The sequence below is a fragment of the Geotrypetes seraphini genome, chromosome 19 (assembly GCF_902459505.1).
Source record: "Geotrypetes seraphini chromosome 19, aGeoSer1.1, whole genome shotgun sequence".
In the NCBI taxonomy this organism is placed as follows: domain Eukaryota; kingdom Metazoa; phylum Chordata; class Amphibia; order Gymnophiona; family Dermophiidae; genus Geotrypetes; species Geotrypetes seraphini.
This window is the reverse complement of record NC_047102.1, coordinates 12,415,620-12,432,195: the sequence shown is the minus strand read 5'-3', so window position 1 is coordinate 12,432,195 and position 16,576 is coordinate 12,415,620. Positions and strand designations below refer to the sequence as shown.

The window sequence follows — 16,576 nt, the reverse complement described above, 5'->3', positions numbered from 1 at the left end:
ACTACCCCCACTCTTACGAGTTGTTACCACATCTCTTGCACTCTCACACTCTCTGTTGACCTTTTGCCTCTCTTCTAATGTATCATGTAACTTCTATCTCCAACGTAAATGTTTTTGTAACCTTCACTTCTAATATAATACTATTGTAAATCACTTAATACTCACGTATAAGTGGTATATCAAATAGAGTAAATCCAATCCCTTACAAAAATGTTAAAAAGAACAGGCCCAAGAGCTGAACCTTGAGGCACACCACTGGTAACATCCTTTTCCTCAGAGTGAACTCCATTGACCACCACCCTCTGTCGCCTTCCACTCAACCAGTTCCTGATCCAGTCTGGCACTTTGGGGCCTATCCCAAGGGCATTCGGTTTATTTATTAGATGCCTGTGTGGAACAGTGCGAAAGGCTTTACTAAAATCTAAATACACCACATCTAGCACTCTCCCTCTATCCAATTCTCTATGGCCGTTTGGTGGAGGATGGGCTGGGGAGGGCTTCAATGGCTGGGAGGGTGTAGATGGGCTAGAGTAGGTTTTGACGGAGATTTCGGCAGTTGGAACAAAAGCACAGTACCGGGTAGAGCTTTGGATTCTTGCCCAGAAATAGCTAAGAAGATAAAATTTTTTTAAAAAATTTTAATTGAATCAGGATGGGCAGACTGGATGAACCATACTGCTCCCAACGCTCATAGAGTTCCTCTGAGCATCGGGAGAAATGCAGAGCATTCAGCGCGGCTCCCTGCGCTAATAACCGCTATCGCAGTTTAGTAAAAGGAGGGGTTAGGTAGTAACTGCTTTCAGGTATGAAGAAGCATTGGAGGGAGGAAGTGGGGGAGGGGGAATTGTGGAAAAATCAGTTAAATGTTCCGGCTTTGAAAAAGTTTAGACTGTGGTTCATGGTTTATGGAAAATCCAGGAAGGAATTTGAAAAGTTTAAAAAAAAAAAAAATTAAAGGAAGTCAATTAACATCACTGTCCCGGGGGAACAACAGAAATCCTCACCTGAAAGGGAGTGGAGGATAATTTAAAATACAATCTGAACAGAAATCTAATTCAGATGATAGCCGGGGCACAGGAAAATAAAAACACTTGCTACTCTTCTCCTCTAAAGGGCATCACCACAGTTTCACTAAGCTGCCGTTGTACAGGATATCTAGAGTTTAGCTCAGAAACCACTGAACTGTGTTCCTTTAAACCAGTTATCACTAGCTGAAGCCCAGAGTGTATCATATTAGTAAAAGTACCAGGGCAGCAGAGCTTCTAATTAGAGAATGACACGGGGACACATTTTTCCCCGTCCCCGCGGGGACACATTTTTCCCCGTCCCCGCGGGAACTCATTTTCTTGTCCCATCCCCGAGAGTTCTTTTCCTATCCCTGCCCCATTCCTGCAAGCTCCGTCCTCATCTGCACAAGCCTCAAACCCTTTAAAATCATAAGTAACAACATTCTAGGGCTCAGATTGTGATGTCATAATGCCTCATTCCACCAATGCCTAAGCTCTGTTCTCATCTGTACAAGCCAACATTCTAGAGCTCAGATTGTGATGTCATAATGCCTCATTCCACCAATGCCTAAGCTCCGTCCTCGTCTGCACAAGCCTCAAATGCTTTAAAATCATAAGAACATAAGCAATGCCTCTGCTGGGTCAGACCTGAGGTCCATCATGCCCAGCAGTCCGCTCTCGCGGCGGCCCAACAGGTCCAGGACCTGTGCAGTAATCCTCTATCTATACCCCTCTATCCCCTCTTCCAGTAGGTAATTGTCCAATCCTTTCTTAAACCCCATTACCGTACTCTGCCCTATTACGTCCTCTGGAAGCGCATTCCAGGTGTCCACCACACGTTGGGGTAAAGAAGAACTTCCTAGCATTCGTTTTGAATCTGTCCCCTTTCAACTTTTCCGAGTGCCCTCTTGTTCTTTTATTTTTTGAAAGTTTGAAGAATCTGTCTCTCTCCACTTTCTCTATGCCCTTCATGATCTTGTAAGTTTCTATCATATCCCCTATAAGTCTCCTCTTCTCCAGAGAAAAGAGACCCAATTTCTCCAATCTCTCAGCGTATGAAAGGTTTTCCATTCTAGAGCTCAGATTGTGATGTCATAATGCCTCATTCCACCAATGCCTAAGCTCCGTCCTCATCTGCACAAGCCTCAAACCCTGTAAAATCATAAGTAGCAACATTCTAGAGCTCAGATTGTGATGTCATAATGCCTCATTCTACCAATGCCTAAGCTCCGTCCTCATCTGCACAAGCCTCAAACCCTTTAAAATCCTAAGTAGCAACATTCTAGAGCTCAGACTGTGATGTCATAATGCCTCATTCCACCAATGCCTAAGCTCCGTCCTCATCTGCACAAGCCTCAAACTCTTTAAAGTCATAAGTGTTCGAGGCTTGTGCAGTTAAGGCAGAGCTTACAGGAATGGAGCAGGGAGAGGGACCAAAACCTGTGGGGACGTGGAAATTGAGTTCCTGCGGAGACGGGGACAAATTTGTCCCCCTGTCATTCTCAACTTCTAATTCACCACCCTGTGAAACCTGCAATTGTGTTTAAGTTAATAAAATGGAAGAGCAGAAGGTAAGTCCTAATGCTTTTTAAATACAACATATATTGTGTACATTCTAAAAATTGATGTGTCTTTTTGAACTGTATATTCGCTAGATGTTCAGCCTTATCTGCTGTGAACCGCCTAGAACCATTCGTGGTCTGGTGGTATATAAGAATAAATTATTATTATTATTATTTTAAACAAAAAAAAAAGACACATCAATACTACCAGATACCCTAATGTAATGCGAGACCAGAAAGGGGGGCAGAAAGACTGAGAATTTATCCCAATTGTGTTGGGTGCCACTAGCTTGATTCAGGAACTCCCAAGCACGCTCATCTGTTGCCTATATCAGAGCTTTCGAGACCGTTACCCTGTTTCAACGCTTGAAAATTCACACGAGCCCAGATGATGAAGGGAAACAAGCCCCACTTCCATTCCCCTCCTCTCCCTCTTCGGCTCCTTCCTCTTATTCCAGAGCAGGAAGGTGGCAGTAGGGACAGCGGCGGTCAGAACAAGGCCCTGTGCATTAGCCTGAGCTCACAGACCCTACGACCAGCCTTAACAGGAAACCTGCGCTCATTCAGTGACTCACAGGTCCTATGCAGACTGCCACTAGGCCACAGTGCAGATCGAGGTGGGGGGGGGGGGAACCCTGTTTCTCACACCACATCCACTGCTGACGCTAACCCTATTTGCAATCTCAACCCAGTTTAGAAACCACTGGCCTACATTTATCACATCCCCGTCAGGGAACTCTCTTTGGCGCAACTCAAGGATCAAGGTGAACATTTATGTTAAATTTAAGAAACTAAGCTCCGAGAGACACAAACACACACAGTTGTTTATCATTTCCACACAAAACAGACACCGTGATACATTAGTTCACTAAACATATTAAACACAGCTGCGTAAAATATATATCTATCTTTTGTCAGAATATGTATATATGGCTATAGATATCGTCTAAAGAACTGAGAGACAGTATATAGACCAGGGGTAGGGAACTCCGGTCCTCAAGAGCCGTATTCCAGTCGGGTTTTCAGGATTTCCCCAATGAATGTGCATGAGATCTATTTGCATGCGCTGCTTTCAATGCATATTCATTGGGGAAATCCTGAAAACCCGACTGGATTCTGGCCCTCGAGGACCAGAGTTCCCTACCCCTGATATAGACTTTCTATATCGACACACACAGCAACTACAGCAGGGCTGCCCAAGTCCGGTCCTCGAGATCTACTGGCAGACCAGGTTTTCAGGCTATCCACATTGAATATGCATGAGAGAGATTTGCCTGCACTGCCTTCTAGGTATGCAAATCTCTCTCATGCATATTCATTGTGGATAGCCTGAAAACCTGGCCTGCCAGTAGATCTCGAGGACCGGACTTGGGCAGCCCTGAACTACAGTATAATAGTCCAACATTACCAGACAAGAGATAACACCAATACTGCCATACACCCCAACGTAACACCGACAGGAATGCACATGGGGCGTGTGTGGCACAGTGGTTTGAGCTACAGCAGTGGTTCCCAAGCCTGTCCTGGGGGACCCCCAGCCAGTCAGGTTTTCAAGATATCCTTAATGAATATGCATGAGAGAGATTTGCATATAATGGAAGTGACAGGTATGCAAATCTCTCTCATGCATATTCATTAGGGGTATCTTGAAAACCTGACTGGCTGGGGTCCCCCAGGACAGGTTTGGGAACCACTGAGCTACAGCCTCAGCACTGAGGTTGTGGATTCTCCTTGTGACCCTGGGCAAGTCACTTAATCCCCACCCCATTGCCCCAGGTCCATTAGATAGATTGCAAGCCCACAGGAACAGACGGGGAAAAATGCTTGATTACCTGAATGTAAACCACTTAATACCATAAGTAGTATATAAATACTAAATAAATATATATATATATATATATATATATATATATATATATATATATATATATATATACACACACACACACAAACACAGACACCTTTAAAAAGCCCAGATCACTACCCCAGTAATCAGCGTCTGATTAAAAACCTCTTTTTCTGCTTCTTTCAGTACAGGCACATTCATGTTTGCTCTCTCTTGCTCTTCGGACAGCCCGGGGATTATGTCCTGAAAGCTCTGGAGCACTGCTGAAGTCACAGACCAGGCTACGGCTCTCGCCCCCCCCCCCCTCCTCCCACCAACCTGGAGTACATTTACAGCTTACAAAACGAGAGACAGAAAAGCATATCTTGACCTGATCCGAAGAGTGAAGACGTCCCGGTTAGATTCCCGCAGCTTCAGACCCAAAGCGGGAGAAAGGGGAGTGTGTGTTAGGTGCACACACACGAGAGAGAAGAGGAAAGAGTGAAACACACACGCACGCACAGAGGGAGAGACTAGATCTCCCAGCCAACGGGCACCGATTAAGCCCTAGTTTGGAGAGAGAAGGCAGCATATGTATCTCCAGCCCCTCCCTTCAACAGGGCTGAAATAACTCATTGGTACGACAGCTAAACTTCCTCCGTTAAGGCTGATTCTCACCCAAAGAGCAAGAAAGCGACCACAAATTTAAAACAGAAACGTTATGAAGAAAAACGTCAAGAAAGGCCAGACTCTGCACGCAGTACAACACGAGAGAAACAGAAACGAATGCCCTCATTAATGCAAAATACAAAGAAACAAGACATGCCCATTTCTCTAAGCTGGTGGAGAAAATAAAGAACTTCCTGCCAAGAATGAGCAGGAAAAGCTCCCCTAGAAACCTCAGGCAGGAAGCAAATTTATTAACCTGTAACAGGTGCTCTTTGAAGACAGCAAGATAAGTCTTCACAGATAGAAATCCCTCTTTGTAGGCTAGCAAAAAAAAAAATAGAACACAGAAAAAATATCACCAATGGACAACGGGAAAATGTTTTAGTATTTCAAGACAGACAGATGAGCCTCTCGTCTGGGGATACAAACAGAAGAAGAAAAGGCAACCAATAATAAAGGTCCCGAAGGTCCCAACAAGGATCCCAGTTTCGGCCTTTAGAAGACGCCTTCTTCAGGGGACACTAAGGGCTCCTTTTACGAGGGCTTTAACGCATGGAATAGCGCATGCTACATTGCCCCCGCATGCTAGACCTCAACGCCAACATTGAGCTGGCGTTAGTTCTAAAAGCGTAGCGCGCGGTAATTTCCTGCGTGAGCTAAAAACGCTAGTGCACCTTAGTAAAAGAAGCCCTAAGTTTGCGCGCTGGTAGAACGGAAGGCTAAGGACCGCCCTGGACTTTATTATTGGTTGAAAAGACATCCCCCTTGCCTTTTCTTCTTGTTCCGTTAATATTTCAAGAGACCGTTTGTAATTTTTTTTTTTTTTTTTATGAAAACAATTTGGAAATAATAAATTAAAAAAAAAAAAAAAAAAGAGGGCCTCGGAAGGAGATGGATTCTAAACCTCGCACCGTTGTCCAAGGTCACAATCTTGCAGATCTGTTCCTTGAAGATTGACCTCTGGTGGGCTGATGCCACCAACGTGGCTGTGAAATCACGTGCACTGGCATGGCCTAGGGCAATCCCAGGTTTATTGGGGTCAAATGAAACAGAAAGCTGGACGGACTTTCCAAGGCTCTTAGTTCATTCCCAAATGGAAAGGCTCCTACTCCCCACTTCACAACGAGCCACTGGAATCGACTACCCCCGTAGATTAGATCCCTTGAAGGACTCCTCAACTTTAGGAAAGCAATAAAAACAGACCTCTTCACCTACCTCCCCTGCCCATGACCAATGGATTACAAAGAAATGTACATTGGGAGTAGGGGGTCACATTAGGATTTAAAAATCTTGCACTGCAACTATGACAAATTTAGCCTGTAATCTGTACACAGTAAAATCTTGGTTTACGAGCATAATTCTTGTAAACCAAAACACTCGTATATCAAGGAGATTTGATCACGTCACTTCTCTTCTTAAGAAAGCGCACTGGCTCCCGGTCACGCATCGAATACAGTATAAATTAAGTCTGCTTACCTTCATGTCCCTGTTATATAAAACTCCAGCTTTCATTTACAAATCATTGATTCCCTATACCCCAACCAGATCACTGAGGTCTATCGATCAGCATTTATTAGTTACGCCCTCACTTAAACTTATTAACACATGGCTGCATTTCATTTTTTTCTCTCACAGCTCCTCAAACATGGAACTCCCTCCCTATTCACCTAAAAGAAAACAACTTAGATAAATTTAAAAGCAAACTAAAAAGCTTTCTTTTTAAAGATGCTTTTGATACTTAGGAGTTCCAGCTTATCTCTCTAACCTCTTATAAGGCTACTGTTTATTCCCTCCCTATCGTTTTTTTACCATAACTGTCTTCTTTTCTATTAACAATTTTGTATTTCTTTACCCATTCTTTCCCTTTGTTTTTACTCTTTATATTGTAATTTTAAAGATATGTTCATCGCTTAGAAATTTGAGTAAGCGATTAATCAAATCATGGAAACTCAGACTATTCGTTCCACAACCCAAATAATACAAAATACTATATGTACTTGTATTGCAAGACCTTGCTCATTTGGAACAGTCACTACACTCCCGCAGCATCAAAGAGAGAAGAACCATCAGCTCAGTTGTGATGATGTGACGTGCGTATACCGTATGTACTCGTATTGCAAGACTTGGCGTGTTTAGAACTGTCACTGCACTCCCACAGCGTCATCGGCTCAATTGTAATGACGTGATGCGTGTATACCGTATGTACTTGTATTGCAAGACATTGTTTGTATATCAAGTTAAAATGTAATAAAATGTTTTGCTTCTCTTGCAAAACACTTGCAATCCAAGGTTTTACTGTATTATGTATACAGCAAACTGTTTATCATGTATATTGCAATTATTAAAAATGGGATGGTTAACTAGACTAAGAATGTTACAATGCCTCCGTATCACTCAATGGTGTGACCTCACCTAGAGTATTGCGTCTCTTTATCTCAAGAAAGATATAGCGGCATTAGAAAAGGTTCAAAGAAGAGCGACCAAGATGATAAAGAGGATGGAACTCCGCTCATATGAGGAAAGACTAAAAAGGTTAGGGCTCTTCAGCTTGGAAAAGAGACGGCTGAGGGGAGAAAGGATTGCAGTCTACAAAATCCGGAGGGGAGTAGAACAGGTACAAGTGGATCGATTTTTCACTCCGTCAAAAATGACAAAGACTAGGGGACACTCGATGAAACTGCAGGGAAATACTTTTTAAAACCAAGAGGAGGAAATATTTTTTCACTCAGAGAATAATTAAGCTCTGGAACGCGTTGCCAGAGGATGTGGTAAGAGCGGATAGCATAGCTGGTTTTAAGAAAGGTTTGGACAAGTTCCTGGAGGAAAAGTCCATAGTCTGTTATTGAGAAAGGAATGGGGGAAGCCACTGCATGCCCTGGATCGGAATATTGCTACTCCTTGGGTTTTGGCCAGGTACTAGGGATCTGGATTGGCCACCGAGAGAACAGGCTACCAGGCTTGATGGACCATTGGTCTGACCCAGTAAGGCTAGTCTTATGTTCTTATGGTATTAGACCCCTAGTATGTATCAAGGCAGGATAAAAACTTGTATTGTAAATTAATACTGAATATATGTCGCATCGTAATCCATTGACTGTAACTGAACACCCGTTCTGCGCCCTTAGGGAAAACAGGATCGAAAACAAATTAAATAAAGCTACGACTCCTTTGAAATTCAAAAGGAAAGAATGTTCACAATCAGGGACATAGGGCTTAGGGAAAAATGTTGGAAGGACAACTGAATGGTTAAGGTGGAAACTCCCTACCATTCCCAGGTGCACGTACAATGCTCCAGTGCCATAGTAGAAAACACCATGATGGGAGGGATTTTTGTTTTCCGAGTAATGCTCTGCACGAATAGCATGCAAATTATATACACTCTATTCGTGTGAAGCCCCGGTACAAGGGAGAGGACCTGTGCCTGGTGCCTGCTCAGAAGAGCAATCCCTAGGCACAGCTCCTCCCCCATCCCTCCTGTCAAAATTTAAAAAGTTTTCTTCTGTCTACTGCTGCTATTCTCCCTGCCGGCTGAGCTGATGTCATTCCTGATTGGCTGAGTCGGCAGGACTCACTGAAGCACAGGCTTCAGGGCTTCCCCTGCCAGCTCAGCTGATAACAATGAGCCTGTGGCACCTGAGCCAATCAGGGCCTTAGGCCCCCTCCCAGGATGCACTGGGAAGGCCCACCATTTTGAAGAGACAAGCCTACCGGCAGGAGGGAGTAGGCATCCCTCCTGCCGTTTATTTCTACTAAAATGTTCAGGGGTGTGTGGGGTGTCTCGGGGGGAGGGCGCCTGAGCTGGGGGGGCTGATGCCCCAGCCCACCAGAGATTTTTTGGGTGGGTTGGGGGTATTGGGGGTCCAGGTATGAAGGCTTTTTGGGGGGAGGATCATAGATGGGGGGGAGGGATCGGTGGAAGGGAGACAGGGATGGGGTTGTTTTTTCGGGGGGGGGGGGGGGGGGTTACCAGTCTTACTTGCAAGGAAACCTTTTGTGCATCAGGGCCTTAGTTTCTTGGGAGACAGGACTACGCTCACAGGCAAAGGACACCGCAAGCATTTGCTTCCTGTTTCCAGTACTGCTTTTCCCCCACGGTGCTTGCTTATTATTCAAGAAATGTAAGAAAGGGAGAAGCGGCTACAAAAAGCCCCCTATTTGGCCGTTGTGTCACCAGCGTCACTGCCAGTGTGAGAATGTTCGATATGGCACGGTGACGTCCCATGGTCTAGGAATGTGCGAGTACTCAGCGAGCGCTTATGTCCCGTTTCGTTACCAGGCTCCGTTGGAAATCGTCGCTTCTCCCCTGCCTAACTCTCCCCAAATTCGGCTCAGAATGCCCCGAGCCAAGCTGGAGTCTCGGATCCCTGAAAATGCAGCACACAACGAACAAACAGCCCCTCCCGTCCACCATAATCCCAGCATATGCAAAACGTCTTTCAGTCTCTCCAAGCCTCAATGCAAACTTATGTCGGGACCGCAGAACTAGAGCAGGAGACATTGGTGTGACCTCAGCATAGCCCTGCCCACAGCATCTCAAGTACATACGGCCATAGACAGATATGGAAATGCTTGAGTACAATTACGATTATTCAGGGAAACTCTGTGGTCTACCATTAACCTAAATTTATACAACATGAAACAGTGACTCAAAAGAAACCCTGCGTCCAACAAGTGTAGAGTTAAGGGCTTCTCCTTACTACTCAGTATACAAAAAAAAAGAGACTATTAAAACCAGTAACCATGAAACAAACTCCCTCTGCTACAAGGCACTCCATGAAACAACCAAACCCTGAAAAAAAACACACCTCTCAAAACACTTGTATAGCATAACATAAATGAAGGCAGATAAAGACCTACGTGGGCCATCCGGTCTGCCCAAAAGTCTCACACTGATCATCATTTTACTTGCTAAGTTCCTCTATACTAGGATCGCCCCGCCCTGTCCTCTCCTCCCCCCGAGATAAGAACATAAGAATAGTCTTCCTGGATGGTCCGTCTAGCCCAGTATCCCATCTTCACAGAGGCCAATCCAAGTCACAAGTACCTGGCAAAAACCCAAATAGCAGCAGCAATCCATGCCACCGATCCAGGGCAAGCAGTCTGTCTCAACAGCACTTTATGAACTTTTCCTCCAGGAACTTGTCCAAACCTTTTTTTTTTAAACCAGCTACATTAATCGTTCTTACCACATCCTCTGGCAATGCATTCCAGAGCTTAACTATTCTCCGAGTGAAAATAAATTTCCTCCTATTGGTTTTAAAATATCTCTTTGTAATGTCGAGTGTCCCCTAGTCTTTGTAATTTTTGACAGAGTGAAAACTGGATCCACTTGTACCCGTTCTACTCCACTCAGGATTTTGTAGACTTCAATCATATCTCCCCTCAGCTGTCTCTTTTCCAAGCTGAAGAGCCCTAACCTCTTTAGAGAATAAATGCACACAAGACATCAAATAGAGAATAAATAACCACATATATAAATGTACATACAAAAACTGGAAACTCCAAGAACATGGATTCTACCTGTAACACAATACCAAAGAAATAGAAATGCATTTCCCCTTGTACTGTGCAAAATACAAAGATATCAGAGTTACGGTATATTCAGATTCACAAAGCTGATTACAGTGGAACCTCGGTTTGTGAGTGTTTTGCTCATCTTGCAAAACACTCAGCAAACTTTTGACTCGCAAACCGAGCACTGCCCCGATAAACGAGCACTTACAGTCCAGGAAGCGCCGCTTCGGGGGATTCCTCTTCCGTCTTCCGGCCAGCCTTCCACGTTGGGTGCCTTTCGCAGGTTGGAGGACCTCTGTCTGGGCCTGCGCGGCTGGGTGCCGTCCCGCCTGCGCGTTGCGTGTGGCGCGCATAGCGTCAATCATCGGCGTTGTGCGAATTGTGCGCGGCGTGCGGGTGGGGCGGTGCTCGGCTGCGAGGGCTCGGGTGGGGGCTCTCCAGCATGCGGGGGGCATCCGACGTGGAGGGCTGGCCGGCGGATGGAGGAGGCATCCCTTTGAAGCGGCACTGCGGGGTTCTCCGGCGGCTGGCGGACATTAGAGCCATCCCCCCCGAAGCAGCACTGTGGGGTTCTTCTTCAGATGACGGACGGAGGAGACGGCGCTGCAGCACCCGGCACCCGACAGGTACAGACCCCAGGTTCTGGAACGAATCTTCGGTGTTGCCACTATTTTCTATGGGGAACTTTGCTTTGATAAATGAGCATTTTGGATTACGAGCATGCTCCTGGAACGGATTATGCTCGTAATCCAAGGTACCACTGTATAGTCAAAATCACTAACCTGAAATAGAAGTTATTTTTCCCACTTTTATTGTCTGGATAGCTCAGCCCCTGAGGCCCACACTTTGCATGCAACAGCTGAGATGTGCTGACTGCACCACGGGCATCCAGCTTCTCCTATGGGCCTGCAGGAAGTGGCTGAAGGCCGTGCTTCTGCCAAGGCTAGCTCTTTCCATTAATACTTGGGGACCATAAGCCAATTTTAGCAACACTACCCTGAAAAACAAGCCTTATTCCTGGATGCAAATCATCAGCATAATGCAGGCCAAGGATGGATATTATCTGGTCTTTGAGCTAAGCTACCTCAAGTGGAAAAAATATTCTGTGCCCATTCAACATCACTTTGGTGAGGGGGAAGAGGGTTAACGATGCTTAAGGTCTAGAATTATAGTCAGCTAAGTGACGAACATTACTGGAACAATGGCAAACAGATCTAAGATAAAAGATCTTTATTGAACCAGAAATCAGATACTTGACGTGGCCATTTTTCGAAATGTCTTCATCAGGGTTAAAACAGTTCTAGAACTGTAACGCACAGTCAATACCCCGATGGTAGCACTTCTGCATTTACTCCCAAAGTCAAGTCAAGGTCAAGCTCATTTGATACGTCAAATAGAAATCGTTTTTCCAAAGAAATGCAGAGAGAGATCTCTTGGACAAAATTATGTAGTCTTTAAAAAGACCATCAAATCATGTTCTGTTCCAAAGGCAATGTATTTCTACCAAGAAGCTTCTTTTACCAATGTCTTGCAGGACTGGGGCAATAACATGCGCTTCCAGGTGAGGTGATAGGACAAAGTACAATAATGGGTTTCAAAAAGGGCTTGGATGACTTCTTGAAGGAGAAAGGGATGACAGGGTATAGATAGAGGGGTACTTTACATGGTACTTCAGGATTAGACCATAAACAATTCAGGTGGAGGGATCTTACAGGTCAAGGACCTGGAGGGCTGCCGCGGGAGCGGACTGCCGGGCACGATGGACCCCTGGTCTGACCCGGCAGAGGCAATTCTTATGTTCTTACTTGGAATCAGATTGGCAGAGATTCTCTCTCTCAGCCATTACATCATAAAGAAGCCTTAGAACCCAGATATATTTTTAGGACTTTGGACAGTACCTTCCACATGGTTTCAAGATGAAGTCAAAAGCCTAAACAAGGCCAATGAAAGCTATATACAGGTCTGTACATATTTTTAAAAATATCTGACAGATACAGAGATCATGCCAAATATGATCTAAATTTGCAGTGAGATTCCAGCAGGATATTCTAATCTAATCCTTAAATTTATATACCGGGTCAACTTTTAAAAATAAAAGCTGGACTCGGTTCACATAAGACAGTTAATGAAACAGAAAAGTCAGACATAATTTACAAAAATAATGAAGACGTTTTAACAAAATCCAAATCTCATTAAAAATAACTGATAAAGCATGTTTTTAAAGATGTTCTGAAAGTTGGAAGAGATGAAAGAATTCTAATCCCAACAGGAAGTTCATTCCAAATGGATGTGAAAAAATATAAAAAGAATCGAGAAACATAACCTGGGGGATTTTATTCTTTTAAGTCAGGGGTAGGCAATTCGGGTCAGGTTTTCAGGATATCTACAATGAATATGTATGAGATGGATTTGCATGCACTGCCTCCTTGAGATGCAAATCTATCACATGCATATTTATTGTGGAGATCCTGAAAACCTGACCTGGCTCTGGCTCTCGAGGACCGGAATTGCCTACCCCTGTTTTAAGAGATGGAAAAGATCATTTATACACCTGAGAAGTTCTAGACTTTATAGATTGTAATGAATTCAAAGAAATTGAGATTAAAGGCCCAAAAGAGGAAGGTGGTATTCCAGGAGAATAAGTGAAAGAATATTTCCTGGATTTGAGTGGAGAGCAAAACATCCAAAGTTCCCACACACTGCACAGACTTATCTACTTTATAGAGGCAATATTCCTCATGACCTCCGATTATCAATTCAAAGGAGAAAGTTATAGAGTTTCAGTATTAGTTCTTTGCTGCCAGCCCTGAGGATTTAAGCAGGAATACCATCTGGGCCTATGAGTCCTGACTAGAAGCAAAGAAGGCCCAAGCAATATCTAAGAGGCGACATCTGTCTTCGCTCCACACTCAAAAAGCTTTATTAAAGAACTGGAAAGTGGTCTTTGGGAGGTCAAATCAAAGTCTAAAAGAACACGTATGGAAGAGATGGGGGGAAGGGGCCATGTCTAAAAAGGACCAATCACTTATTTGTTTATTCTATTTTCTATACTTTTTTCTCATGGGAGCTCCGATCGGTTTACCATGATTTTATTCAGGTCCTCAAGCATTTTTCCCTGTCTGTCCTGCTGGGCTCACAATCTAATGTATCTGAGACAATGGAGGGATTAAGTACATAAGAACATAAGAAATGCCTTCACCGAATCAGACCTTAGGTCCATCTAGTCTGGCGACCCGCACACGCGGAGGCTAAGCTAGGTGTTCCCTGATGAAGACCCTGTTTACCCGTATCCCTCAATGTGACTTGCAAGAAGGTGTGCATCCAACTTGCCCTTGAATCCCAGAATGGTGGTATCCGTCAAAACCTCCTCTGGGAGAGCGTTCCAAGCGTCCACCACTCGCTGTGTGAAACAGAACTTCCTGACATTTGTCCTGGGCCTGCTGCCCCTCAGTTTCAGTCCATGACCTCTCGTCCGAGTCACATTTGACAACGTGAAGAACGTTGTTTCTTGCTCTCTTTTGTCGAATCCTTTTAGTATTTTTAAAAGTCTCTATCATATCCCCAGGATGAACAATCCCAGTTTTCCGAGGCATTCTTTGTAGCTCAAATTCTCCCTACCTTTTACTAGCTTCGTGGCTCGCCTCTGCACCCTCTCCAGCAGGATTATATCCTTCTTTAGATAGGGAGACCAGTGTTGGATACAGTACTCCAAGTGTGGTCTGACCATTGCTCTGTAGACGCGGCAATTTGACGTCCGCCGATCTACTTGCGATTCCCTTCTTTATCATGCCCAACATCCTGTTTGTTTTCTTTGCCGCCGCTGCGCATTGAGCCGACGGCTTCAGGGTCCTGTCTATCAGTACCCCCAGGTCCTTTTCCTGTTCACTCTTGCCCAATGTCACACCTAACATTTTATATTCATGTTCCTTCTTTTTCCTGCCCAGGTGCATCACTTTGCATTTTTCTACATTAAACTTCATCTGCCACTTTTCCGCCCACTTCTCTAGCCGGTTCAAATCTCTCTGGAGTTCTTCGCTGTCCATGTGTGACCCAACTGTCACAAGGAGCAGCATGGGTTTGAACCCACACCCCCAGGGTGCTGAGGCTTTAGCTTCAACCACTGCGCCACACTCTCCCCCCCCCACTGAAGCCAACCATATCCAGCAGATGATTTGCTTTCACCACCAGGTAAATAAAAGAATAAAGTAGAGAAACCCTTGTGCAATCTTCTGAGAAAACGTCTGGAATAGCAACTACAGCAGCAAAATATCCTGTATCCTGCAGTAGGCCAGAAATGCATTCATTTATTCAAAACATTTACTGCATATTCTATTAATTTTCCTAATCTAATCAGAGACCGTACAGAAGGAGATTTCTCTTCACGGTTTCTGCTGCACTTTGTCAGGCCGAGAAAGCTTTTTTGCATCTGTACATCAGATGAGGCCTATACAGGAAAAATATGGGAAGGGCACGGAAAGGACTTCTACCTGTATAAAGCAGTTGCAGGGTATCATCTCTCTGTTACACTCATCTGTCAGGAGCAAATATTAATGCAGATGGAGACAGGGGAGGGTTCGATTTGGTTTATTATTTATATCCCGCCCTTATAAAAATACTAAATTACGTACAAATACACTTATTTCTATCTTTACTTGGAAGCTATGAGAAGATCTACCTTTCAACATAGACAAATTCCTCAAGTTTCTAACACTTGTGAAGGTCACATGTGAATCATTCTCCTGATCAGAACCCTCAAGCTGAAATGCAAAACCCATGTTTCTTCTGGTAAAAGTCATGGGTTTCTCAACTGCTTTTGGTACTCTGCAACAGCATACACCTAATCACTTTCATGAGCGAAGAGCCTGACTCACTGAAACCAGAAACCACATAGCAGTAGGAAAAAATATATATATATGAATTCGGTCACTGCAGAGAACAATTCCTTCAGCAAGCACAAGGTACAGGGTGGGCCACGGAAAAGTAGCCCGCCTCCAATACCGGTGCCAGAAAGATGGTGTTTCTCCCTGGAAGGCTATGTGCGAAGTGGATCGATTAAGGAAACGCAAGAGGCCTTCGCTGACAAGTACCCAGGAACAAAACCACCAGCTAAACGTCGCATTCAGAGTCTGGTTTGGAGATGGCGTCAAACTGGCTCCGTTTACAGAGGAGCGAACTGTGAGCAAGGGGTTACGGCCACCACGTTCCCCGGACCTGTCCATATGCGATTTTTTATGGGGGGGGGGGGAATTTAAAGCAGAAAGCGTACACCAACAATCCACATACCCTGGTTCAGGGGTCTCAAAGTCCCTCCTTGAGGGCCGCAATCCAGTTGGGTTTTCAGGATTTCCCCAATGAATATGCATGAGATCTATGTGCATGCACTGCTTTCAATGCATATTCATTGGGGAAATCCTGAAAACCCGACTGGATTACAGCCCTCGAGGAGGGACTTTGACACCCCTTATCTAGAGCAGGAGTCTCAAAGTCCCTCCTTGAGGGCCACAATCCAGTCGGGTTTTCAGGATTTCCTGAATGAGATCTATTTGCATTCACTGCTTTCAATGCATATTCATTGGGGAAATCCTGAAAACCCGACTGGATTTGGCCCTCAAGGAGGGACTTCGAGATCCCTGCCCTTGATGAACTCAAGGAAAACATCACGAACGCTATCCGCAGCATCACTGTTGAAGAGGCGCAAGCAGTATCGGCCAACATGATATCCAGGGAACATGTTGGGTTTATAATCCACGAGCAGCTGGGTATGCAGAAGCTGACAAAAAAATGATGTCAAGCGGACACTTCCAAGTTGATTTTGCTGCATACTAAGCGAGCTAGTGCGAACTTTTTTGGAATGACTAGTTACTGTTGACGAAGCATGGTTACACCACTACGATCCTGAGACAAAGCAACAGTCCATGCAATGGCGGACCTCAGGTTCTCCAGTGCCGAGGAAATTCAAAATCCAAAGATCAGCAGGAAAGGTCATGGCCACAGAGTTT

At 44.7% G+C, this 16,576-nt stretch overlaps 1 protein-coding gene across 7 annotated transcripts in view; it reads right to left on the bottom strand.

Moving 5' to 3' along the window:
- The window catches only part of DGKZ (diacylglycerol kinase zeta), a 182,915-nt gene that overhangs the window by 125,970 nt on the left and 40,369 nt on the right, over positions 1-16,576 (bottom strand). The window contains exon 1 of one of the 7 annotated variants that reach the window (XM_033928411.1): positions 4,786-4,863. The exons of 4 other annotated variants lie outside the window; for them this stretch is intronic. The gene's annotated coding sequence lies outside the window, so the exon portion shown is untranslated. Of the gene's footprint in view, positions 1-4,785; positions 4,864-16,576 lie in introns of those variants that run through there. 2 more of the 7 variants (XM_033928409.1, XM_033928410.1) reach the window with 2 other exon arrangements.